This window comes from Danio rerio, chromosome 2 (genome assembly GCF_052040795.2).
Source record: "Danio rerio strain M-AB ecotype USA chromosome 2, GRCz13ab, whole genome shotgun sequence".
Classification (NCBI taxonomy): Eukaryota; Metazoa; Chordata; class Actinopteri; order Cypriniformes; family Danionidae; genus Danio; species Danio rerio.
The window spans coordinates 63,905,422-63,929,756 of NC_141022.1; the positions used below are offsets into that span (position 1 = coordinate 63,905,422).

At 48.8% G+C, this 24,335-nt stretch overlaps 1 long non-coding RNA gene across 1 annotated transcript; it reads left to right on the plus strand.

Annotated features, from left to right (window-relative positions):
* Positions 1-1,800: 1,800 nt before the first annotated feature.
* LOC147846618 (uncharacterized) lies at positions 1,801-10,177 on the plus strand. Its single transcript, XR_015478025.1, has 2 exons — positions 1,801-3,272; positions 3,634-10,177. It is a non-coding gene; the product is annotated as an uncharacterized LOC147846618 (long non-coding RNA).
* Positions 10,178-24,335: the final 14,158 nt, after the last annotated feature.

Genomic DNA, 24,335 nt, shown 5'->3' on the forward strand with positions numbered 1-24,335 from the left:
TTATGCACGGTCCATCGACATCAACTGCCCGCCACGCCCGCGGCGTCCGGGTCGGCCGAACGGATCCGAACGACATCGAGAAAGGCCAGCGTCAGCCCGCAACCCAACTAAATTGTCGTGAAAAAATTACCCACCAAGTTTTAGGTATGTGTATAGCGCTAATTCAGCATTTGGGGTAGGGTTCGGGGTCTTAGGGTCCCTGCTCTTAGGGCTCTAGGCACTTGGGTTAAGTTTTAGGTGTGAAAGGTCACCCGGGTTGGGTTTAGAGGTGTGTTGAAGAGTGCAGTCGATGTTTGTAAATAATAAAGTTTTGTTTTTGTGGACTTAATACATTTATTTTACTTTCCCATGAGATTAAATATTGCGGCTCTCTCCCATTTGCGTTTTGAAATGGAGGCACTAAATATACTGCTCAAACCTGATCGCGACGTTTCGGAGTTTCTTTTCCTTCCTCAGGCTAGTTTGAGCAACTGAATGGCTGGAATACTTCACATCAGCTCATTTATATAGACTTCTCAGTGGGCGTGGCTTCCTAACACTCTCTCTCTCTGTTTTCACACTTTCTCGATGTTCCGATTTTTCTCGATGTTTCCCAAAACTGAATATCGGCACTTTGTGGTGCGTCATAAACTTAGCGTTATACTTTCTGCTGTCCTGTTGTGTACTTTTTGACACCAATTTATTAAATGTTCCAAGTTGGAGACTCATTTCCCCGACATCGATGGATCCGCCGGCGTTCCCGTCCGCAGCAGGCGAGGTGCAGAGCTGGAGGCACTGGCTGGGTTAGGGTGAGAAAAAATCCAGAGGTTGGACTGGGTCCATCCCCGGTTATGCACGGTCCATCGACATCAACTGCCCGCCACGCCCGCGGCGTCCGGGTCGGCCGAACGGATCCGAACGACATCGAGAAAGGCCAGCGTCAGCCCGCAACCCAACTAAATTGTCGTGAAAAAATTACCCACCAAGTTTTAGGTATGTGTATAGCGCTAATTCAGCATTTGGGGTAGGGTTCGGGGTCTTAGGGTCCCTGCTCTTAGGGCTCTAGGCACTTGGGTTAAGTTTTAGGTGTGAAAGGTCACCCGGGTTGGGTTTAGAGGTGTGTTGAAGAGTGCAGTCGATGTTTGTAAATAATAAAGTTTTGTTTTTGTGGACTTAATACATTTATTTTACTTTCCCATGAGATTAAATATTGCGGCTCTCTCCCATTTGCGTTTTGAAATGGAGGCACTAAATATACTGCTCAAACCTGATCGCGACGTTTCGGAGTTTCTTTTCCTTCCTCAGGCTAGTTTGAGCAACTGAATGGCTGGAATACTTCACATCAGCTCATTTATATAGACTTCTCAGTGGGCGTGGCTTCCTAACACTCTCTCTCTCTGTTTTCACACTTTCTCGATGTTCCGATTTTTCTCGATGTTTCCCAAAACTGAATATCGGCACTTTGTGGTGCGTCATAAACTTAGCGTTATACTTTCTGCTGTCCTGTTGTGTACTTTTTGACACCAATTTATTAAATGTTCCAAGTTGGAGACTCATTTCCCCGACATCGATGGATCCGCCGGCGTTCCCGTCCGCAGCAGGCGAGGTGCAGAGCTGGAGGCACTGGCTGGGTTAGGGTGAGAAAAAATCCAGAGGTTGGACTGGGTCCATCCCCGGTTATGCACGGTCCATCGACATCAACTGCCCGCCACGCCCGCGGCGTCCGGGTCGGCCGAACGGATCCGAACGACATCGAGAAAGGCCAGCGTCAGCCCGCAACCCAACTAAATTGTCGTGAAAAAATTACCCACCAAGTTTTAGGTATGTGTATAGCGCTAATTCAGCATTTGGGGTAGGGTTCGGGGTCTTAGGGTCCCTGCTCTTAGGGCTCTAGGCACTTGGGTTAAGTTTTAGGTGTGAAAGGTCACCCGGGTTGGGTTTAGAGGTGTGTTGAAGAGTGCAGTCGATGTTTGTAAATAATAAAGTTTTGTTTTTGTGGACTTAATACATTTATTTTACTTTCCCATGAGATTAAATATTGCGGCTCTCTCCCATTTGCGTTTTGAAATGGAGGCACTAAATATACTGCTCAAACCTGATCGCGACGTTTCGGAGTTTCTTTTCCTTCCTCAGGCTAGTTTGAGCAACTGAATGGCTGGAATACTTCACATCAGCTCATTTATATAGACTTCTCAGTGGGCGTGGCTTCCTAACACTCTCTCTCTCTGTTTTCACACTTTCTCGATGTTCCGATTTTTCTCGATGTTTCCCAAAACTGAATATCGGCACTTTGTGGTGCGTCATAAACTTAGCGTTATACTTTCTGCTGTCCTGTTGTGTACTTTTTGACACCAATTTATTAAATGTTCCAAGTTGGAGACTCATTTCCCCGACATCGATGGATCCGCCGGCGTTCCCGTCCGCAGCAGGCGAGGTGCAGAGCTGGAGGCACTGGCTGGGTTAGGGTGAGAAAAAATCCAGAGGTTGGACTGGGTCCATCCCCGGTTATGCACGGTCCATCGACATCAACTGCCCGCCACGCCCGCGGCGTCCGGGTCGGCCGAACGGATCCGAACGACATCGAGAAAGGCCAGCGTCAGCCCGCAACCCAACTAAATTGTCGTGAAAAAATTACCCACCAAGTTTTAGGTATGTGTATAGCGCTAATTCAGCATTTGGGGTAGGGTTCGGGGTCTTAGGGTCCCTGCTCTTAGGGCTCTAGGCACTTGGGTTAAGTTTTAGGTGTGAAAGGTCACCCGGGTTGGGTTTAGAGGTGTGTTGAAGAGTGCAGTCGATGTTTGTAAATAATAAAGTTTTGTTTTTGTGGACTTAATACATTTATTTTACTTTCCCATGAGATTAAATATTGCGGCTCTCTCCCATTTGCGTTTTGAAATGGAGGCACTAAATATACTGCTCAAACCTGATCGCGACGTTTCGGAGTTTCTTTTCCTTCCTCAGGCTAGTTTGAGCAACTGAATGGCTGGAATACTTCACATCAGCTCATTTATATAGACTTCTCAGTGGGCGTGGCTTCCTAACACTCTCTCTCTCTGTTTTCACACTTTCTCGATGTTCCGATTTTTCTCGATGTTTCCCAAAACTGAATATCGGCACTTTGTGGTGCGTCATAAACTTAGCGTTATACTTTCTGCTGTCCTGTTGTGTACTTTTTGACACCAATTTATTAAATGTTCCAAGTTGGAGACTCATTTCCCCGACATCGATGGATCCGCCGGCGTTCCCGTCCGCAGCAGGCGAGGTGCAGAGCTGGAGGCACTGGCTGGGTTAGGGTGAGAAAAAATCCAGAGGTTGGACTGGGTCCATCCCCGGTTATGCACGGTCCATCGACATCAACTGCCCGCCACGCCCGCGGCGTCCGGGTCGGCCGAACGGATCCGAACGACATCGAGAAAGGCCAGCGTCAGCCCGCAACCCAACTAAATTGTCGTGAAAAAATTACCCACCAAGTTTTAGGTATGTGTATAGCGCTAATTCAGCATTTGGGGTAGGGTTCGGGGTCTTAGGGTCCCTGCTCTTAGGGCTCTAGGCACTTGGGTTAAGTTTTAGGTGTGAAAGGTCACCCGGGTTGGGTTTAGAGGTGTGTTGAAGAGTTAGGGTTAGGGTTAGGGTTAGGGTTAGGGTTAGGGTTAGGGTGAGGAAAAATCCAGAGGTTGGACTGAGTCCATCCCCGGTTATGCACGGTCCATCGACATCAACTGCCCGCCACGCCCGCGGCGTCCGAGTCGGCCGAACGGATCCGAACGACATCGAGAAAGGCCAGCGTCAGCCCGCAACACAACCAAGTTGCTGTGAAAAAATTACCCACCAAGTTTTAGGTATGTGTGTAACGCTAATTCAGCGTTTGGGTAGGGTTCGGGGTCTTAGGGTCCCTGGTCTTAGGGCTCTAGGCACTTGGGTTAAGTTTTAGGTGTGAAAGGTCACCCGGGTTGGGTTTAGAGATGTGTTGAAGAGTGCGGTCGATTTTTGTAAATTAATAAAGTTTTGTCTTTGTGGACTTAATACATTTATTTTACTTTCCCATGAGATCAAATAATGTGGCTCTCTCCCATTTGCGTTTTGAAATGGAGGCCCTAAATGTACTGCTCAAACCTGATCGCGACGTTTCGGAGTTTCTTTTCCTTCCTCAGGCTAGTTTGAGCAACTGAATGGCTGGAATACTTCACATCAGCTCATTTATATAGACTTCTCAGTGGGCGTGGCTTCCTAACACTCTCTCTCTCTCTGTTTTCACACTTTCTCGATGTTTCGATTTTTCTCGATGTTTCCCAAAACTGAATATCGGCACTTTGTGGTGCGTCATAAACTTAGCGTTACATTTTCTATTGTCTTGTTGTGTACTTTTTGACATCAATTTATTAAATGCTCCGAGTTGGAGACTCATTTCCCCGACATCGATGGATCCGCCGGCGTTCCCGTCCGCAGCAGGCGAGGTGCAGAGCTGGAGGCACTGGCTGGGTTAGGGTGAGGAAAAATCCAGAGGTTGGACTGAGTCCATCCCCGGTTATGCACGGTCCATCGACATCAACTGCCCGCCACGCCCGCGGCGTCCGAGTCGGCCGAACGGATCCGAACGACATCGAGAAAGGCCAGCGTCAGCCCGCAACACAACCAAGTTGCTGTGAAAAAATTACCCACCAAGTTTTAGGTATGTGTGTAACGCTAATTCAGCGTTTGGGTAGGGTTCGGGGTCTTAGGGTCCCTGGTCTTAGGGCTCTAGGCACTTGGGTTAAGTTTTAGGTGTGAAAGGTCACCCGGGTTGGGTTTAGAGATGTGTTGAAGAGTGCGGTCGATTTTTGTAAATTAATAAAGTTTTGTCTTTGTGGACTTAATACATTTATTTTACTTTCCCATGAGATCAAATAATGTGGCTCTCTCCCATTTGCGTTTTGAAATGGAGGCCCTAAATGTACTGCTCAAACCTGATCGCGACGTTTCGGAGTTTCTTTTCCTTCCTCAGGCTAGTTTGAGCAACTGAATGGCTGGAATACTTCACATCAGCTCATTTATATAGACTTCTCAGTGGGCGTGGCTTCCTAACACTCTCTCTCTCTCTGTTTTCACACTTTCTCGATGTTTCGATTTTTCTCGATGTTTCCCAAAACTGAATATCGGCACTTTGTGGTGCGTCATAAACTTAGCGTTACATTTTCTATTGTCTTGTTGTGTACTTTTTGACATCAATTTATTAAATGCTCCGAGTTGGAGACTCATTTCCCCGACATCGATGGATCCGCCGGCGTTCCCGTCCGCAGCAGGCGAGGTGCAGAGCTGGAGGCACTGGCTGGGTTAGGGTGAGGAAAAATCCAGAGGTTGGACTGAGTCCATCCCCGGTTATGCACGGTCCATCGACATCAACTGCCCGCCACGCCCGCGGCGTCCGAGTCGGCCGAACGGATCCGAACGACATCGAGAAAGGCCAGCGTCAGCCCGCAACACAACCAAGTTGCTGTGAAAAAATTACCCACCAAGTTTTAGGTATGTGTGTAACGCTAATTCAGCGTTTGGGTAGGGTTCGGGGTCTTAGGGTCCCTGGTCTTAGGGCTCTAGGCACTTGGGTTAAGTTTTAGGTGTGAAAGGTCACCCGGGTTGGGTTTAGAGATGTGTTGAAGAGTGCGGTCGATTTTTGTAAATTAATAAAGTTTTGTCTTTGTGGACTTAATACATTTATTTTACTTTCCCATGAGATCAAATAATGTGGCTCTCTCCCATTTGCGTTTTGAAATGGAGGCCCTAAATGTACTGCTCAAACCTGATCGCGACGTTTCGGAGTTTCTTTTCCTTCCTCAGGCTAGTTTGAGCAACTGAATGGCTGGAATACTTCACATCAGCTCATTTATATAGACTTCTCAGTGGGCGTGGCTTCCTAACACTCTCTCTCTCTCTGTTTTCACACTTTCTCGATGTTTCGATTTTTCTCGATGTTTCCCAAAACTGAATATCGGCACTTTGTGGTGCGTCATAAACTTAGCGTTACATTTTCTATTGTCTTGTTGTGTACTTTTTGACATCAATTTATTAAATGCTCCGAGTTGGAGACTCATTTCCCCGACATCGATGGATCCGCCGGCGTTCCCGTCCGCAGCAGGCGAGGTGCAGAGCTGGAGGCACTGGCTGGGTTAGGGTGAGGAAAAATCCAGAGGTTGGACTGAGTCCATCCCCGGTTATGCACGGTCCATCGACATCAACTGCCCGCCACGCCCGCGGCGTCCGAGTCGGCCGAACGGATCCGAACGACATCGAGAAAGGCCAGCGTCAGCCCGCAACACAACCAAGTTGCTGTGAAAAAATTACCCACCAAGTTTTAGGTATGTGTGTAACGCTAATTCAGCGTTTGGGTAGGGTTCGGGGTCTTAGGGTCCCTGGTCTTAGGGCTCTAGGCACTTGGGTTAAGTTTTAGGTGTGAAAGGTCACCCGGGTTGGGTTTAGAGATGTGTTGAAGAGTGCGGTCGATTTTTGTAAATTAATAAAGTTTTGTCTTTGTGGACTTAATACATTTATTTTACTTTCCCATGAGATCAAATAATGTGGCTCTCTCCCATTTGCGTTTTGAAATGGAGGCCCTAAATGTACTGCTCAAACCTGATCGCGACGTTTCGGAGTTTCTTTTCCTTCCTCAGGCTAGTTTGAGCAACTGAATGGCTGGAATACTTCACATCAGCTCATTTATATAGACTTCTCAGTGGGCGTGGCTTCCTAACACTCTCTCTCTCTCTGTTTTCACACTTTCTCGATGTTTCGATTTTTCTCGATGTTTCCCAAAACTGAATATCGGCACTTTGTGGTGCGTCATAAACTTAGCGTTACATTTTCTATTGTCTTGTTGTGTACTTTTTGACATCAATTTATTAAATGCTCCGAGTTGGAGACTCATTTCCCCGACATCGATGGATCCGCCGGCGTTCCCGTCCGCAGCAGGCGAGGTGCAGAGCTGGAGGCACTGGCTGGGTTAGGGTGAGGAAAAATCCAGAGGTTGGACTGAGTCCATCCCCGGTTATGCACGGTCCATCGACATCAACTGCCCGCCACGCCCGCGGCGTCCGAGTCGGCCGAACGGATCCGAACGACATCGAGAAAGGCCAGCGTCAGCCCGCAACACAACCAAGTTGCTGTGAAAAAATTACCCACCAAGTTTTAGGTATGTGTGTAACGCTAATTCAGCGTTTGGGTAGGGTTCGGGGTCTTAGGGTCCCTGGTCTTAGGGCTCTAGGCACTTGGGTTAAGTTTTAGGTGTGAAAGGTCACCCGGGTTGGGTTTAGAGATGTGTTGAAGAGTGCGGTCGATTTTTGTAAATTAATAAAGTTTTGTCTTTGTGGACTTAATACATTTATTTTACTTTCCCATGAGATCAAATAATGTGGCTCTCTCCCATTTGCGTTTTGAAATGGAGGCCCTAAATGTACTGCTCAAACCTGATCGCGACGTTTCGGAGTTTCTTTTCCTTCCTCAGGCTAGTTTGAGCAACTGAATGGCTGGAATACTTCACATCAGCTCATTTATATAGACTTCTCAGTGGGCGTGGCTTCCTAACACTCTCTCTCTCTCTGTTTTCACACTTTCTCGATGTTTCGATTTTTCTCGATGTTTCCCAAAACTGAATATCGGCACTTTGTGGTGCGTCATAAACTTAGCGTTACATTTTCTATTGTCTTGTTGTGTACTTTTTGACATCAATTTATTAAATGCTCCGAGTTGGAGACTCATTTCCCCGACATCGATGGATCCGCCGGCGTTCCCGTCCGCAGCAGGCGAGGTGCAGAGCTGGAGGCACTGGCTGGGTTAGGGTGAGGAAAAATCCAGAGGTTGGACTGAGTCCATCCCCGGTTATGCACGGTCCATCGACATCAACTGCCCGCCACGCCCGCGGCGTCCGAGTCGGCCGAACGGATCCGAACGACATCGAGAAAGGCCAGCGTCAGCCCGCAACACAACCAAGTTGCTGTGAAAAAATTACCCACCAAGTTTTAGGTATGTGTGTAACGCTAATTCAGCGTTTGGGTAGGGTTCGGGGTCTTAGGGTCCCTGGTCTTAGGGCTCTAGGCACTTGGGTTAAGTTTTAGGTGTGAAAGGTCACCCGGGTTGGGTTTAGAGATGTGTTGAAGAGTGCGGTCGATTTTTGTAAATTAATAAAGTTTTGTCTTTGTGGACTTAATACATTTATTTTACTTTCCCATGAGATCAAATAATGTGGCTCTCTCCCATTTGCGTTTTGAAATGGAGGCCCTAAATGTACTGCTCAAACCTGATCGCGACGTTTCGGAGTTTCTTTTCCTTCCTCAGGCTAGTTTGAGCAACTGAATGGCTGGAATACTTCACATCAGCTCATTTATATAGACTTCTCAGTGGGCGTGGCTTCCTAACACTCTCTCTCTCTCTGTTTTCACACTTTCTCGATGTTTCGATTTTTCTCGATGTTTCCCAAAACTGAATATCGGCACTTTGTGGTGCGTCATAAACTTAGCGTTACATTTTCTATTGTCTTGTTGTGTACTTTTTGACATCAATTTATTAAATGCTCCGAGTTGGAGACTCATTTCCCCGACATCGATGGATCCGCCGGCGTTCCCGTCCGCAGCAGGCGAGGTGCAGAGCTGGAGGCACTGGCTGGGTTAGGGTGAGGAAAAATCCAGAGGTTGGACTGAGTCCATCCCCGGTTATGCACGGTCCATCGACATCAACTGCCCGCCACGCCCGCGGCGTCCGAGTCGGCCGAACGGATCCGAACGACATCGAGAAAGGCCAGCGTCAGCCCGCAACACAACCAAGTTGCTGTGAAAAAATTACCCACCAAGTTTTAGGTATGTGTGTAACGCTAATTCAGCGTTTGGGTAGGGTTCGGGGTCTTAGGGTCCCTGGTCTTAGGGCTCTAGGCACTTGGGTTAAGTTTTAGGTGTGAAAGGTCACCCGGGTTGGGTTTAGAGATGTGTTGAAGAGTGCGGTCGATTTTTGTAAATTAATAAAGTTTTGTCTTTGTGGACTTAATACATTTATTTTACTTTCCCATGAGATCAAATAATGTGGCTCTCTCCCATTTGCGTTTTGAAATGGAGGCCCTAAATGTACTGCTCAAACCTGATCGCGACGTTTCGGAGTTTCTTTTCCTTCCTCAGGCTAGTTTGAGCAACTGAATGGCTGGAATACTTCACATCAGCTCATTTATATAGACTTCTCAGTGGGCGTGGCTTCCTAACACTCTCTCTCTCTCTGTTTTCACACTTTCTCGATGTTTCGATTTTTCTCGATGTTTCCCAAAACTGAATATCGGCACTTTGTGGTGCGTCATAAACTTAGCGTTACATTTTCTATTGTCTTGTTGTGTACTTTTTGACATCAATTTATTAAATGCTCCGAGTTGGAGACTCATTTCCCCGACATCGATGGATCCGCCGGCGTTCCCGTCCGCAGCAGGCGAGGTGCAGAGCTGGAGGCACTGGCTGGGTTAGGGTGAGGAAAAATCCAGAGGTTGGACTGAGTCCATCCCCGGTTATGCACGGTCCATCGACATCAACTGCCCGCCACGCCCGCGGCGTCCGAGTCGGCCGAACGGATCCGAACGACATCGAGAAAGGCCAGCGTCAGCCCGCAACACAACCAAGTTGCTGTGAAAAAATTACCCACCAAGTTTTAGGTATGTGTGTAACGCTAATTCAGCGTTTGGGTAGGGTTCGGGGTCTTAGGGTCCCTGGTCTTAGGGCTCTAGGCACTTGGGTTAAGTTTTAGGTGTGAAAGGTCACCCGGGTTGGGTTTAGAGATGTGTTGAAGAGTGCGGTCGATTTTTGTAAATTAATAAAGTTTTGTCTTTGTGGACTTAATACATTTATTTTACTTTCCCATGAGATCAAATAATGTGGCTCTCTCCCATTTGCGTTTTGAAATGGAGGCCCTAAATGTACTGCTCAAACCTGATCGCGACGTTTCGGAGTTTCTTTTCCTTCCTCAGGCTAGTTTGAGCAACTGAATGGCTGGAATACTTCACATCAGCTCATTTATATAGACTTCTCAGTGGGCGTGGCTTCCTAACACTCTCTCTCTCTCTGTTTTCACACTTTCTCGATGTTTCGATTTTTCTCGATGTTTCCCAAAACTGAATATCGGCACTTTGTGGTGCGTCATAAACTTAGCGTTACATTTTCTATTGTCTTGTTGTGTACTTTTTGACATCAATTTATTAAATGCTCCGAGTTGGAGACTCATTTCCCCGACATCGATGGATCCGCCGGCGTTCCCGTCCGCAGCAGGCGAGGTGCAGAGCTGGAGGCACTGGCTGGGTTAGGGTGAGGAAAAATCCAGAGGTTGGACTGAGTCCATCCCCGGTTATGCACGGTCCATCGACATCAACTGCCCGCCACGCCCGCGGCGTCCGAGTCGGCCGAACGGATCCGAACGACATCGAGAAAGGCCAGCGTCAGCCCGCAACACAACCAAGTTGCTGTGAAAAAATTACCCACCAAGTTTTAGGTATGTGTGTAACGCTAATTCAGCGTTTGGGTAGGGTTCGGGGTCTTAGGGTCCCTGGTCTTAGGGCTCTAGGCACTTGGGTTAAGTTTTAGGTGTGAAAGGGTTAGGGTGAAGAAAAATCCAGAGGTTGGACTGAGTCCATCCCCGGTTATGCACGGTCCATCGACATCAACTGCCCGCCACGCCCGCGGCGTCCGGGTCGGCCGAACGGATCCGAACGACATCGAGAAAGGCCAGCGTCAGCCCGCAACACAACCAAATTGCTGTGAAAAAATTACCCACCCAGTTTTAGGTATGTGTATAGCGCTAATTCAGCATTTGGGGTAGGGTTCGGGGTCTTAGGGTCCCTGATCTTAGGGCTCTAGGCACTTGGGTTAAGTTTTAGGTGTGAAAGGTCACCCGGGTTGGGTTTAGAGGTGTGTTGAAGAGTGCAGTCGATGTTTGTAAATAATAAAGTTTTGTTTTTGTGGACTTAATACATTTATTTTACTTTCCCATGAGATTAAATAATGCGGCTCTCTCCCATTTGCGTTTTGAAATGGAGGCACTAAATATACTACTCAAACCTGATCGCGACGTTTCGGAGTTTCTTTTCCTTCCTCAGGCTAGTTTGAGCAACTGAATGGCTGGAATACTTCACATCAGCTCATTTATATAGACTTCTCAGTGGGCGTGGCTTCCTAACACTCTCTCTCTCTGTTTTCACACTTTCTCGATGTTTCGATTTTTCTCGATGTTTCCCAAAACTGAATATCGGCACTTTGTGGTGCGTCATAAACTTAGCGTTACACTTTCTGCTGTCCTGTTGTGTACTTCTTGACACCAATTTATTAAATGTTCCAAGCTGGAGACTCATTTCCCCGACATCGATGGATCCGCCGGCGTTCCCGTCCGCAGCAGGCGAGGTGCAGAGCTGGAGGCACTGGCTGGGTTAGGGTGAAGAAAAATCCAGAGGTTGGACTGAGTCCATCCCCGGTTATGCACGGTCCATCGACATCAACTGCCCGCCACGCCCGCGGCGTCCGGGTCGGCCGAACGGATCCGAACGACATCGAGAAAGGCCAGCGTCAGCCCGCAACACAACCAAATTGCTGTGAAAAAATTACCCACCCAGTTTTAGGTATGTGTATAGCGCTAATTCAGCATTTGGGGTAGGGTTCGGGGTCTTAGGGTCCCTGATCTTAGGGCTCTAGGCACTTGGGTTAAGTTTTAGGTGTGAAAGGTCACCCGGGTTGGGTTTAGAGGTGTGTTGAAGAGTGCAGTCGATGTTTGTAAATAATAAAGTTTTGTTTTTGTGGACTTAATACATTTATTTTACTTTCCCATGAGATTAAATAATGCGGCTCTCTCCCATTTGCGTTTTGAAATGGAGGCACTAAATATACTACTCAAACCTGATCGCGACGTTTCGGAGTTTCTTTTCCTTCCTCAGGCTAGTTTGAGCAACTGAATGGCTGGAATACTTCACATCAGCTCATTTATATAGACTTCTCAGTGGGCGTGGCTTCCTAACACTCTCTCTCTCTGTTTTCACACTTTCTCGATGTTTCGATTTTTCTCGATGTTTCCCAAAACTGAATATCGGCACTTTGTGGTGCGTCATAAACTTAGCGTTACACTTTCTGCTGTCCTGTTGTGTACTTCTTGACACCAATTTATTAAATGTTCCAAGCTGGAGACTCATTTCCCCGACATCGATGGATCCGCCGGCGTTCCCGTCCGCAGCAGGCGAGGTGCAGAGCTGGAGGCACTGGCTGGGTTAGGGTGAAGAAAAATCCAGAGGTTGGACTGAGTCCATCCCCGGTTATGCACGGTCCATCGACATCAACTGCCCGCCACGCCCGCGGCGTCCGGGTCGGCCGAACGGATCCGAACGACATCGAGAAAGGCCAGCGTCAGCCCGCAACACAACCAAATTGCTGTGAAAAAATTACCCACCCAGTTTTAGGTATGTGTATAGCGCTAATTCAGCATTTGGGGTAGGGTTCGGGGTCTTAGGGTCCCTGATCTTAGGGCTCTAGGCACTTGGGTTAAGTTTTAGGTGTGAAAGGTCACCCGGGTTGGGTTTAGAGGTGTGTTGAAGAGTTAGGGTTAGGGTTAGGGTTAGGGTTAGGGTTAGGGTTAGGGTTAGGGTTAGGGTTAGGGTTAGGGTTAGGGTTAGGGTTAGGGTTAGGGTTAGGGTTAGGGTTAGGGTTAGGGTTAGGGTTAGGGTTAGGGTTAGGGTTAGGGTTAGGGTTAGGGTTAGGGTTAGGTTAGGGTTAGGTTAGGGTTAGGGTTAGGGTTAGGTTAGGGTTAGGGTTAGGGTTAGGGTTAGGGTTAGGGTTAGGGTTAGGGTTAGGGTTAGGGTTAGGGTTAGTTAGGGTTAGGGTTAGGGTTAGGGTTAGGGTTAGGGTTAGGGTTAGGGTTAGGGTTAGGGTTAGGGTTAGGGTTAGGGTTAGGGTTAGGGTTAGGGTTAGGGTTAGGGTTAGGGTTAGGGTTAGGTTAGGGTTAGGGTTAGGGTTAGGGTTAGGGTTAGGGTTAGGGTTAGGGTTAGGGTTAGGGTTAGGGTTAGGGTTAGGGTTAGGGTTAGGTTAGGGTTAGGTTAGGGTTAGGGTTAGGTTAGGGTTAGGGTTAGGGTTAGGGTTAGGGTTAGGGTTAGGGTTAGGGTTAGGGTTAGGGTTAGGTTAGGGTTAGGGTTAGGGTTAGGGTTAGGGTTAGGGTTAGGGTTAGGGTTAGGGTTAGGGTTAGGGTTAGGGTTAGGGTTAGGGTTAGGGTTAGGGTTAGGGTTAGGGTTAGGGTTAGGGTTAGGGTTAGGTTAGGGTTAGGGTTAGGGTTAGGGTTAGGTTAGGGTTAGGGTTAGGTTAGGGTTAGGTTAGGTTAGGGTTAGGGTTAGGGTTAGGGTTAGGGTTAGGGTTAGGGTTAGGGTTAGGTTAGGGTTAGGGTTAGGTTAGGGTTAGGGTTAGGGTTAGGGTTAGGGTTAGGGTTAGGGTTAGGGTTAGGGTTAGGGTTAGGGTTAGGTTAGGGTTAGGGTTAGGGTTAGGGTTAGGGTTAGGGTTAGGGTTAGGGTTAGGGTTAGGGTTAGGGTTAGGTTAGGGTTAGGGTTAGGGTTAGGGTTAGGGTTAGGGTTAGGGTTAGGGTTAGGGTTAGGGTTAGGGTTAGGGTTAGGGTTAGGGTTAGGGTTAGGGTTAGGGTTAGGGTTAGGGTTAGGGTTAGGGTTAGGGTTAGGGTTAGGGTTAGGGTTAGGGTTAGGGTTAGGGTTAGGGTTAGGGTTAGGGTTAGGGTTAGGGTTAGGGTTAGGGTTAGGGTTAGGGTTAGGTTAGGGTTAGGGTTAGGGTTAGGGTTAGGGTTAGGGTTAGGGTTAGGGTTAGGGTTAGGGTTAGGGTTAGGGTTAGGGTTAGGGTTAGGGTTAGGGTTAGGGTTAGGGTTAGGGTTAGGGTTAGGGTTAGGGTTAGGGTTAGGTTAGGGTTAGGGTTAGGGTTAGGGTTAGGGTTAGGGTTAGGGTTAGGGTTAGGTTAGGGTTAGGGTTAGGGTTAGGGTTAGGGTTAGGGTTAGGGTTAGGGTTAGGGTTAGGGTTAGGGTTAGGGTTAGGGTTAGGGTTAGGGTTAGGGTTAGGGTTAGGGTTAGGGTTAGGGTTAGGGTTAGGGTTAGGGTTAGGGTTAGGGTTAGGGTTAGGGTTTGGGTTAGGGTTAGGGTTAGGGTTAGGGTTAGGGTTAGGGTTAGGGTTAGGGTTAGGGTTAGGGTTAGGTTAGGGTTAGGGTTAGGGTTAGGGTTAGGGTTAGGGTTAGGGTTAGGGTTAGGGTTAGGGTTAGGGTTAGGGTTAGGGTTAGGGTTAGGGTTAGGGTTAGGGTTAGGGTTAGGGTTAGGGTTAGGGTTAGGGTTAGGGTTAGGGTTAGGGTTAGGGTTAGGGTTAGGGTTAGGTTAGGGTTAGGGTTAGGGTTAGGGTTAGGGTTAGGGTTAGGGTTAGGGTTAGGGTTAGGGTTAGGGTTAGGGTTAGGGTTAGGGTTAGGGTTAGGGTTAGGGTTAGGGTTAGGGTTAGGGTTAGGGTTAGGGTTAGGGTTAGGGTTAGGGTTAGGGTTAGGGTTAGGGTTAGGGTTAGGGTTAGGGTTAGGTTAGGGTTAGGGTTAGGGTTAGGGTTAGGGTTAGGGTTAGGGTTAGGGTTAGGGTTAGGGTTAGGGTTAGGGTTAGGGTTAGGGTTAGGGTTAGGGTTAGGGTTAGGGTTAGGTTAGGGTTAGGGTTAGGGTTAGGGTTAGGGTTAGGGTTAGGGTTAGGGTTAGGGTTAGGGTTAGGGTTAGGGTTAGGGTTAGGGTTAGGGTTAGGGTTAGGGTTAGGGTTAGGGTTAGGGTTAGGGTTAGGGTTAGGGTTAGGGTTAGGGTTAGGGTTAGGGTTAGGGTTAGGGTTAGGGTTAGGGTTAGGGTTAGGGTTAGGGTTAGGGTTAGGGTTAGGGTTAGGGTTAGGGTTAGGGTTAGGGTTAGGGTTAGGGTTAGGGTTAGGGTTAGGTTAGGGTTAGGGTTAGGGTTAGGGTTAGGGTTAGGGTTAGGGTTAGGGTTAGGGTTAGGGTTAGGGTTAGGGTTAGGGTTAGGGTTAGGGTTAGGGTTAGGGTTAGGGTTAGGGTTAGGGTTAGGGTTAGGGTTAGGGTTAGGGTTAGGGTTAGGGTTAGGGTTAGGGTTAGGGTTAGGGTTAGGGTTAGGGTTAGGGTTAGGGTTAGGGTTAGGGTTAGGGTTAGGGTTAGGGTTAGGGTTAGGGTTAGGGTTAGGGTTAGGGTTAGGGTTTAGGGTTAGGGTTAGGGTTAGGGTTAGGGTTAGGGTTAGGGTTAGGGTTAGGGTTAGGGTTAGGGTTAGGGTTAGGGTTAGGGTTAGGGTTAGGGTTAGGGTTAGGGTTAGGGTTAGGGTTAGGGTTAGGGTTAGGGTTAGGGTTAGGGTTAGGGTTAGGGTTAGGGTTAGGGTTAGGGTTAGGGTTAGGGTTAGGGTTAGGTTAGGGTTAGGGTTAGGGTTAGGGTTAGGGTTAGGGTTAGGGTTAGGGTTAGGGTTAGGGTTAGGGTTAGGGTTAGGGTTAGGGTTAGGGTTAGGGTTAGGGTTAGGGTTAGGGTTAGGGTTAGGGTTAGGGTTAGGGTTAGGGTTAGGGTTAGGGTTAGGGTTAGGGTTAGGGTTAGGGTTAGGGTTAGGGTTAGGGTTAGGGTTAGGGTTAGGGTTAGGGTTAGGGTTAGGGTTAGGGTTAGGGTTAGGGTTAGGGTTAGGTTAGGGTTAGGGTTAGGGTTAGGGTTAGGGTTAGGGTTAGGGTTAGGGTTAGGTTAGGGTTAGGGTTAGGGTTAGGGTTAGGGTTAGGGTTAGGGTTAGGGTTAGGGTTAGGGTTAGGTTAGGGTTAGGGTTAGGGTTAGGGTTAGGGTTAGGGTTAGGGTTAGGGTTAGGGTTAGGGTTAGGGTTAGGGTTAGGGTTAGGGTTAGGGTTAGGGTTAGGGTTAGGGTTAGGGTTAGGGTTAGGGTTAGGGTTAGGGTTAGGGTTAGGGTTAGGGTTAGGGTTAGGGTTAGGGTTAGGGTTAGGGTTAGGGTTAGGGTTAGGTTAGGGTTAGGGTTAGGGTTAGGGTTAGGGTTAGGGTTAGGGTTAGGGTTAGGGTTAGGTTAGGGTTAGGGTTAGGGTTAGGGTTAGGGTTAGGGTTAGGGTTAGGGTTAGGGTTAGGGTTAGGGTTAGGGTTAGGGTTAGGGTTAGGGTTAGGTTAGGGTTAGGGTTAGGGTTAGGGTTAGGGTTAGGGTTAGGGTTAGGGTTAGGGTTAGGGTTAGGGTTAGGGTTAGGGTTAGGGTTAGGGTTAGGGTTAGGGTTAGGGTTAGGGTTAGGGTTAGGGTTAGGGTTAGGGTTAGGGTTAGGGTTAGGGTTAGGGTTAGGGTTAGGGTTAGGGTTAGGGTTAGGGTTAGGGTTAGGGTTAGGGTTAGGGTTAGGGTTAGGGTTAGGGTTAGGGTTAGGGTTAGGGTTAGGGTTAGGGTTAGGGTTAGGGTTAGGGTTAGGGTTAGGGTTAGGGTTAGGGTTAGGTTAGGGTTAGGGTTAGGGTTAGGGTTAGGGTTAGGGTTAGGGTTAGGGTTAGGGTTAGGGTTAGGGTTAGGGTTAGGGTTAGGGTTAGGGTTAGGGTTAGGGTTAGGGTTAGGGTTAGGGTTAGGGTTAGGGTTAGGGTTAGGGTTAGGGTTAGGGTTAGGGTTAGGGTTAGGGTTAGGGTTAGGGTTAGGGTTAGGGTTAGGGTTAGGGTTAGGGTTAGGGTTAGGGTTAGGGTTAGGGTTAGGGTTAGGGTTAGGGTTAGGGTTAGGGTTAGGGTTAGGGTTAGGGTTAGGGTTAGGGTTAGGGTTAGGGTTAGGGTTAGGGTTAGGGTTAGGGTTAGGGTTAGGTTAGGGTTAGGGTTAGGGTTAGGGTTAGGGTTAGGGTTAGGGTTAGGGTTAGGGTTAGGGTTAGGGTTAGGGTTAGGGTTAGGGTTAGGGTTAGGGTTAGGGTTAGGGTTAGGGTTAGGGTTAGGGTTAGGGTTAGGGTTAGGGTTAGGGTTAGGGTTAGGGTTAGGGTTAGGGTTAGGGTTAGGGTTAGGGTTAGGGTTAGGGTTAGGGTTAGGGTTAGGGTTAGGGTTAGGGTTAGGGTTAGGGTTAGGGTTAGGGTTAGGGTTAGGGTTAGGGTTAGGGTTAGGGTTAGGGTTAGGGTTAGGGTTAGGGTTAGGGTTAGGGTTAGGGTTAGGGTTAGGGTTAGGGTTAGGGTTAGGGTTAGGGTTAGGGTTAGGGTTAGGGTTAGGGTTAGGGTTAGGGTTAGGGTTAGGGTTAGGGTTAGGGTTAGGGTTAGGGTTAGGGTTAGGGTTAGGGTTAGGGTTAGGGTTAGGTTAGGGTTAGGGTTAGGGTTAGGGTTAGGGTTAGGGTTAGGGTTAGGGTTAGGGTTAGGGTTAGGGTTAGGGTTAGGGTTAGGGTTAGGGTTAGGGTTAGGGTTAGGGTTAGGGTTAGGGTTAGGGTTAGGGTTAGGGTTAGGGTTAGGGTTAGGGTTAGGGTTAGGGTTAGGGTTAGTGTTAGGGTTAGGGTTAGGGTTAGGGTTAGGGTTAGGGTTAGGGTTAGGGTTAGGGTTAGGGTTAGGGTTAGGGTTAGGGTTAGGGTTAGGGTTAGGGTTAGGGTTAGGGTTAGGGTTAGGGTTAGGGTTAGGGTTAGGGTTAGGGTTAGGGTTAGGGTTAGGGTTAGGTTAGGGTTAGGGTTAGGGTTAGGGTTAGGGTTAGGGTTAGGGTTAGGGTTAGGGTTAGGGTTAGGGTTAGGGTTAGGGTTAGGGTTAGGGTTAGGGTTAGGGTTAGGGTTAGGGTTAGGGTTAGGGTTAGGGTTAGGGTTAGGGTTAGGGTTAGGGTTAGGGTTAGGGTTAGGGTTAGGGTTAGGGTTAGGGTTAGGGTTAGGGTTAGGGTTAGGGTTAGGGTTAGGGTTAGGGTTAGGGTTAGGGGTTAGGGTTAGGGTTAGGGTTAGGGTTAGGGTTAGGGTTAGGGTTAGGGTTAGGGTTAGGGTTAGGGTTAGGGTTAGGGTTAGGGTTAGGTTAGGGTTAGGGTTAGGGTTAGGGTTAGGGTTAGGGTTAGGGTTAGGGTTAGGGTTAGGGTTAGGGTTAGGGTTAGGGTTAGGGTTAGGGTTAGGGTTAGGGTTAGGGTTAGGGTTAGGGTTAGGGTTAGGGTTAGGGTTAGGGTTAGGGTTAGGGTTAGGGTTAGGGTTAGGGTTAGGGTTAGGGTTAGGGTTAGGGTTAGGGTTAGGGTTAGGGTTAGGGTTAGGGTTAGGGTTAGGGTTAGGGTTAGGGTTAGGGTTAGGGTTAGGGTTAGGGTTAGGGTTAGGGTTAGGGTTAGGGTTAGGGTTAGGGTTAGGGTTAGGGTTAGGGTTAGGGTTAGGGTTAGGGTTAGGGTTAGGGTTAGGGTTAGGGTTAGGGTTAGGGTTAGGGTTAGGGTTAGGGTTAGGGTTAGGGTTAGGGTTAGGGTTAGGGTTAGGGTTAGGGTTAGGGTTAGGGTTAGGGTTAGGGTTAGGGTTAGGGTTAGGGTTAGGGTTAGGGTTAGGGTTAGGGTTAGGGTTAGGGTTAGGGTTAGGGTTAGGGTTAGGGTTAGGGTTAGGGTTAGGGTTAGGGTTAGGGTTAGGGTTAGGGTTAGGGTTAGGGTTAGGGTTAGGGTTAGGGTTAGGGGTTAGGGTTAGGGTTAGGGTTAGGGTTAGGGTTAGGGTTAGGGTTAGGGTTAGGGTTAGGGTTAGGGTTAGGGTTAGGGTTAGGGTTAGGGTTAGGGTTAGGGTTAGGGTTAGGGTTAGGGTTAGGGGTTAGGGTTAGGGTTAGGGTTAGGGTTAGGGTTAGGGTTAGGGTTAGGGTTAGGGTTAGGGTTAGGGTTAGGGTTAGGGTTAGGGTTAGGGTTAGGGTTAGGGTTAGGGTTAGGGTTAGGGTTAGGGTTAGGGTTAGGGTTAGGGTTAGGGTTAGGGTTAGGGTTAGGGTTAGGGTTAGGGTTAGGGTTAGGGTTAGGGTTAGGGTTAGGGTTAGGGTTAGGGTTAGGGTTAGGGTTAGGGTTAGGGTTAGGGTTAGGGTTAGGGTTAGGGTTAGGGTTAGGGTTAGGGTTAGGGTTAGGGTTAGGGTTAGGGTTAGGGTTAGGGTTAGGGTTAGGGTTAGGGTTAGGGTTAGGGTTAGGGTTAGGGTTAGGGTTAGGGTTAGGGTTAGGGTTAGGGTTAGGGTTAGGGTTAGGGTTAGGGTTAGGGTTAGGGTTAGGGTTAGGGTTAGGGTTAGGGTTAGGGTTAGGGTTAGGGTTAGGGTTAGGGTTAGGGTTAGGGTTAGGGTTAGGGTTAGGGTTAGGGTTAGGGTTAGGGTTAGGGTTAGGGTTAGGGTTAGGGTTAGGGTTAGGGTTAGGGTTAGGGTTAGGGTTAGGGTTAGGGTTAGGGTTAGGGTTAGGGTTAGGGTTAGGGTTAGGGTTAGGGTTAGGGTTAGGGTTAGGGTTAGGGTTAGGGTTAGGGTTAGGGTTAGGGTTAGGGTTAGGGTTAGGGTTAGGGTTAGGGTTAGGGTTAGGGTTAGGGTTAGGGTTAGGGTTAGGGTTAGGGTTAGGGTTAGGGTTAGGGTTAGGGTTAGGGTTAGGGTTAGGGTTAGGGTTAGGGTTAGGGTTAGGGTTAGGGTTAGGGTTAGGGTTAGGGTTAGGGTTAGGGTTAGGGTTAGGGTTAGGGTTAGGGTTAGGGTTAGGGTTAGGGTTAGGGTTAGGGTTAGGGTTAGGGTTAGGGTTAGGGTTAGGGTTAGGGTTAGGGTTAGGGTTAGGGTTAGGGTTAGGGTTAGGGTTAGGGTAGGGTTAGGGTTAGGGTTAGGGTTAGGGTTAGGGTTAGGGTTAGGGTTAGGGTTAGGGTTAGGGTTAGGGTTAGGGTTAGGGTTAGGGTTAGGGTTAGGGTTAGGGTTAGGGTTAGGGTTAGGGTTAGGGTTAGGGTTAGGGTTAGGGTTAGGGTTAGGGTTAGGGTTAGGGTTAGGGTTAGGGTTAGGGTTAGGGTTAGGGTTAGGGTTAGGGTTAGGGTTAGGGTTAGGGTTAGGGTTAGGGTTAGGGTTAGGGTTAGGGTTAGGGTTAGGGTTAGGGTTAGGGTTAGGGTTAGGGTTAGGGTTAGGGTTAGGGTTAGGGTTAGGGTTAGGGTTAGGGTTAGGGTTAGGGTTAGGGTTAGGGTTAGGGTTAGGGTTAGGGTTAGGGTTAGGGTTAGGGTTAGGGTTAGGGTTAGGGTTAGGGTTAGGGTTAGGGTTAGGGTTAGGGTTAGGGTTAGGGTTAGGGTTAGGGTTAGGGTTAGGGTTAGGGTTAGGGTTAGGGTTAGGGTTAGGGTTAGGGTTAGGGTTAGGGTTAGGGTTAGGGGTTAGGGTTAGGGTTAGGGTTAGGGTTAGGGTTAGGGTTAGGGTTAGGGTTAGGGTTAGGGTTAGGGTTAGGGTTAGGGTTAGGGTTAGGGTTAGGGTTAGGGTTAGGGTTAGGGTTAGGGTTAGGGTTAGGGTTAGGGTTAGGGTTAGGGTTAGGGTTAGGGTTAGGGTTAGGGTTAGGGTTAGGGTTAGGGTTAGGGTTAGGGTTAGGGTTAGGGTTAGGGTTAGGGTTAGGGTTAGGGTTAGGGTTAGGGTTAGGGTTAGGGTTAGGGTTAGGGTTAGGGTTAGGGTTAGGGTTAGGGTTAGGGTTAGGGTTAGGGTTAGGGTTAGGGTTAGGGTTAGGGTTAGGGTTAGGGTTAGGGTTAGGGTTAGGGTTAGGGTTAGGGTTAGGGTTAGGGTTAGGGTTAGGGTTAGGGTTAGGGTTAGGGTTAGGGTTAGGGTTAGGGTTAGGGTTAGGGTTAGGGTTAGGGTTAGGGTTAGGGTTAGGGTTAGGGTTAGGGTTAGGGTTAGGGTTAGGGTTAGGGTTAGGGTTAGGGTTAGGGTTAGGGTTAGGGTTAGGGTTAGGGTTAGGGTTAGGGTTAGGGTTAGGGTTAGGGTTAGGGGTTAGGGTTAGGGTTAGGGTTAGGGTTAGGGTTAGGGTTAGGGTTAGGGTTAGGGTTAGGGTTAGGGTTAGGGTTAGGGTTAGGGTTAGGGTTAGGGTTAGGTTAGGGTTAGGGTTAGGGTTAGGGTTAGGGTTAGGGTTAGGGTTAGGGTTAGGGTTAGGGTTAGGGTTAGGGTTAGGGGTTAGGGTTAGGGTTAGGGTTAGGGTTAGGGTTAGGGTTAGGGTTAGGGTTAGGGTTAGGGTTAGGGTTAGGGTTAGGGTTAGGGTTAGGGTTAGGGTTAGGGTTAGGGTTAGGGTTAGGGTTAGGGGGTTAGGGTTAGGGTTAGGGTTAGGGTTAGGGTTAGGGTTAGGGTTAGGGTTAGGGTTAGGGTTAGGGTTAGGGTTAGGGTTAGGGTTAGGGTTAGGGTTAGGGTTAGGGTTAGGGTTAGGGTTAGGGTTAGGGTTAGGGTTAGGGTTAGGGTTAGGGTTAGGGTTAGGGTTAGGGTTAGGGTTAGGGTTAGGGTTAGGGTTAGGGTTAGGGTTAGGGTTAGGGTTAGGGTTAGGGTTAGGGTTAGGGTTAGGGTTAGGGTTAGGGTTAGGGTTAGGGTTAGGGTTAGGGTTAGGGTTAGGTTAGGGTTAGGGTTAGGGTTAGGGTTAGGTTAGGGTTAGGGTTAGGGTTAGGGTTAGGGTTAGGGTTAGGGTTAGGGTTAGGGTTAGGGTTAGGGTTAGGGTTAGGGTTAGGGTTAGGGTTAGGGTTAGGGTTAGGGTTAGGGTTAGGGTTAGGGTTAGGGTTAGGGTTAGGGTTAGGGTTAGGGTTAGGGTTAGGGTTAGGGTTAGGGTTAGGGTTAGGGTTAGGGTTAGGGTTAGGGTTAGGGTTAGGGTTAGGGTTAGGGTTAGGGTTAGGGTTAGGGTTAGGGTTAGGGTTAGGGTTAGGGTTAGGGTTAGGGTTAGGGTTAGGGTTAGGGTTAGGGTTAGGGTTAGGGTTAGGGTTAGGGTTAGGGTTAGGGTTAGGGTTAGGGTTAGGGTTAGGGTTAGGGTTAGGGTTAGGGTTAGGGTTAGGGTTAGGGTTAGGGTTAGGGTTAGGGTTAGGGTTAGGGTTAGGGTTAGGGTTAGGGTTAGGGTTAGGGTTAGGGTTAGGGTTAGGGTTAGGGTTAGGGTTAGGGTTAGGGTTAGGGTTAGGGTTAGGGTTAGGGTTAGGGTTAGGGTTAGGGTTAGGGTTAGGGTTAGGGTTAGGGTTAGGGTTAGGGTTAGGGTTAGGGTTAGGGTTAGGGTTAGGGTTAGGGTTAGGGTTAGGGTTAGGGTTAGGGTTAGGGTTAGGGTTAGGGTTAGGGTTAGGGTTAGGGTTAGGGTTAGGGTTAGGGTTAGGGTTAGGGTTAGGTTAGGGTTAGGGTTAGGGTTAGGGTTAGGGTTAGGGTTAGGGTTAGGGTTAGGGTTAGGGTTAGGGTTAGGGTTAGGGTTAGGGTTAGGGTTAGGGTTAGGGTTAGGGTTAGGGTTAGGGTTAGGGTTAGGGTTAGGGTTAGGGTTAGGGTTAGGGTTAGGGTTAGGGTTAGGGTTAGGGTTAGGGTTAGGGTTAGGGTTAGGGTTAGGGTTAGGGTTAGGGTTAGGGTTAGGGTTAGGGTTAGGGTTAGGGTTAGGGTTAGGGTTAGGGTTAGGGTTAGGGTTAGGGTTAGGGTTAGGGTTAGGGTTAGGGTTAGGGTTAGGGGTTAGGGTTAGGGTTAGGGTTAGGGTTAGGGTTAGGGTTAGGGTTAGGGTTAGGGTTAGGGTTAGGGTTAGGGTTAGGGTTAGGGTTAGGGTTAGGGTTAGGGTTAGGGTTAGGGTTAGGGTTAGGGTTAGGGTTAGGGTTAGGGTTAGGGTTAGGGTTAGGGTTAGGGTTAGGGTTAGGGTTAGGGTTAGGGTTAGGGTTAGGGTTAGGGGTTAGGGTTAGGGTTAGGGTTAGGGTTAGGGTTAGGGTTAGGGTTAGGGTTAGGGTTAGGGTTAGGGTTAGGGGTTAGGGTTAGGGTTAGGGTTAGGGTTAGGGTTAGGGTTAGGGTTAGGGTTAGGGTTAGGGTTAGGGTTAGGGTTAGGGTTAGGGTTAGGGTTAGGGTTAGGGTTAGGGTTAGGGTTAGGGTTAGGGTTAGGGTTAGGGTTAGGGTTAGGGTTAGGGTTAGGGTTAGGGTTAGGGTTAGGGTTAGGGTTAGGGTTAGGGTTAGGGTTAGGGTTAGGGTTAGGGTTAGGGTTAGGGTTAGGGTTAGGGTTAGGGTTAGGGTTAGGGTTAGGGTTAGGGTTAGGGTTAGGGTTAGGGTTAGGGTTAGGGTTAGGGTTAGGGTTAGGGTTAGGGTTAGGGTTAGGGTTAGGGTTAGGGTTAGGGTTAGGGTTAGGGTTAGGGTTAGGGTTAGGGTTAGGGTTAGGGTTAGGGTTAGGGTTAGGGTTAGGGTTAGGGTTAGGGTTAGGGTTAGGGTTAGGGTTAGGGTTAGGGTTAGGGTTAGGGTTAGGGTTAGGGTTAGGGTTAGGGTTAGGGTTAGGGTTAGGGTTAGGGTTAGGGTTAGGGTTAGGGTTAGGGTTAGGGTTAGGGTTAGGGTTAGGGTTAGGGTTAGGGTTAGGGTTAGGGTTAGGGTTAGGGTTAGGGTTAGGGTTAGGGTTAGGGTTAGGGTTAGGGTTAGGGTTAGGGTTAGGGTTAGGGTTAGGGTTAGGGTTAGGGTTAGGGTTAGGGTTAGGGTTAGGGTTAGGGTTAGGGTTAGGGTTAGGGTTAGGGTTAGGGTTAGGGTTAGGGTTAGGGTTAGGGTTAGGGTTAGGGTTAGGGTTAGGGTTAGGGTTAGGGTTAGGGTTAGGGTTAGGGTTAGGGTTAGGGTTAGGGTTAGGGTTAGGGTTAGGGTTAGGGTTAGGGTTAGGGTTAGGGTTAGGGTTAGGGTTAGGGTTAGGGTTAGGGTTAGGGTTAGGGGTTAGGGTTAGGGTTAGGGTTAGGGTTAGGGTTAGGGTTAGGGTTAGGGTTAGGGTTAGGGTTAGGGTTAGGGTTAGGGTTAGGGTTAGGGTTAGGGTTAGGGTTAGGGTTAGGGTTAGGGTTAGGGTTAGGGTTAGGGTTAGGGTTAGGGTTAGGGTTAGGGTTAGGGTTAGGGTTAGGGTTAGGGTTAGGGTTAGGGTTAGGGTTAGGGTTAGGGTTAGGGTTAGGGTTAGTAGGGTTAGGGTTAGGGTTAGGGTTAGGGTTAGGGTTAGGGTTAGGGTTAGGGTTAGGGTTAGGGTTAGGGTTAGGGTTAGGGTTAGGGTTAGGGTTAGGGTTAGGGTTAGGGTTAGGGGTTAGGGTTAGGGTTAGGGTTAGGGTTAGGGTTAGGGTTAGGGTTAGGGTTAGGGTTAGGGTTAGGGTTAGGGTTAGGGTTAGGGTTAGGGTTAGGGTTAGGGTTAGGGTTAGGGTTAGGGTTAGGGTTAGGGTTAGGGTTAGGGTTAGGGTTAGGGTTAGGGTTAGGGTTAGGGTTAGGGTTAGGGTTAGGGTTAGGGTTAGGGTTAGGGTTAGGGTTAGGGTTAGCAATCGA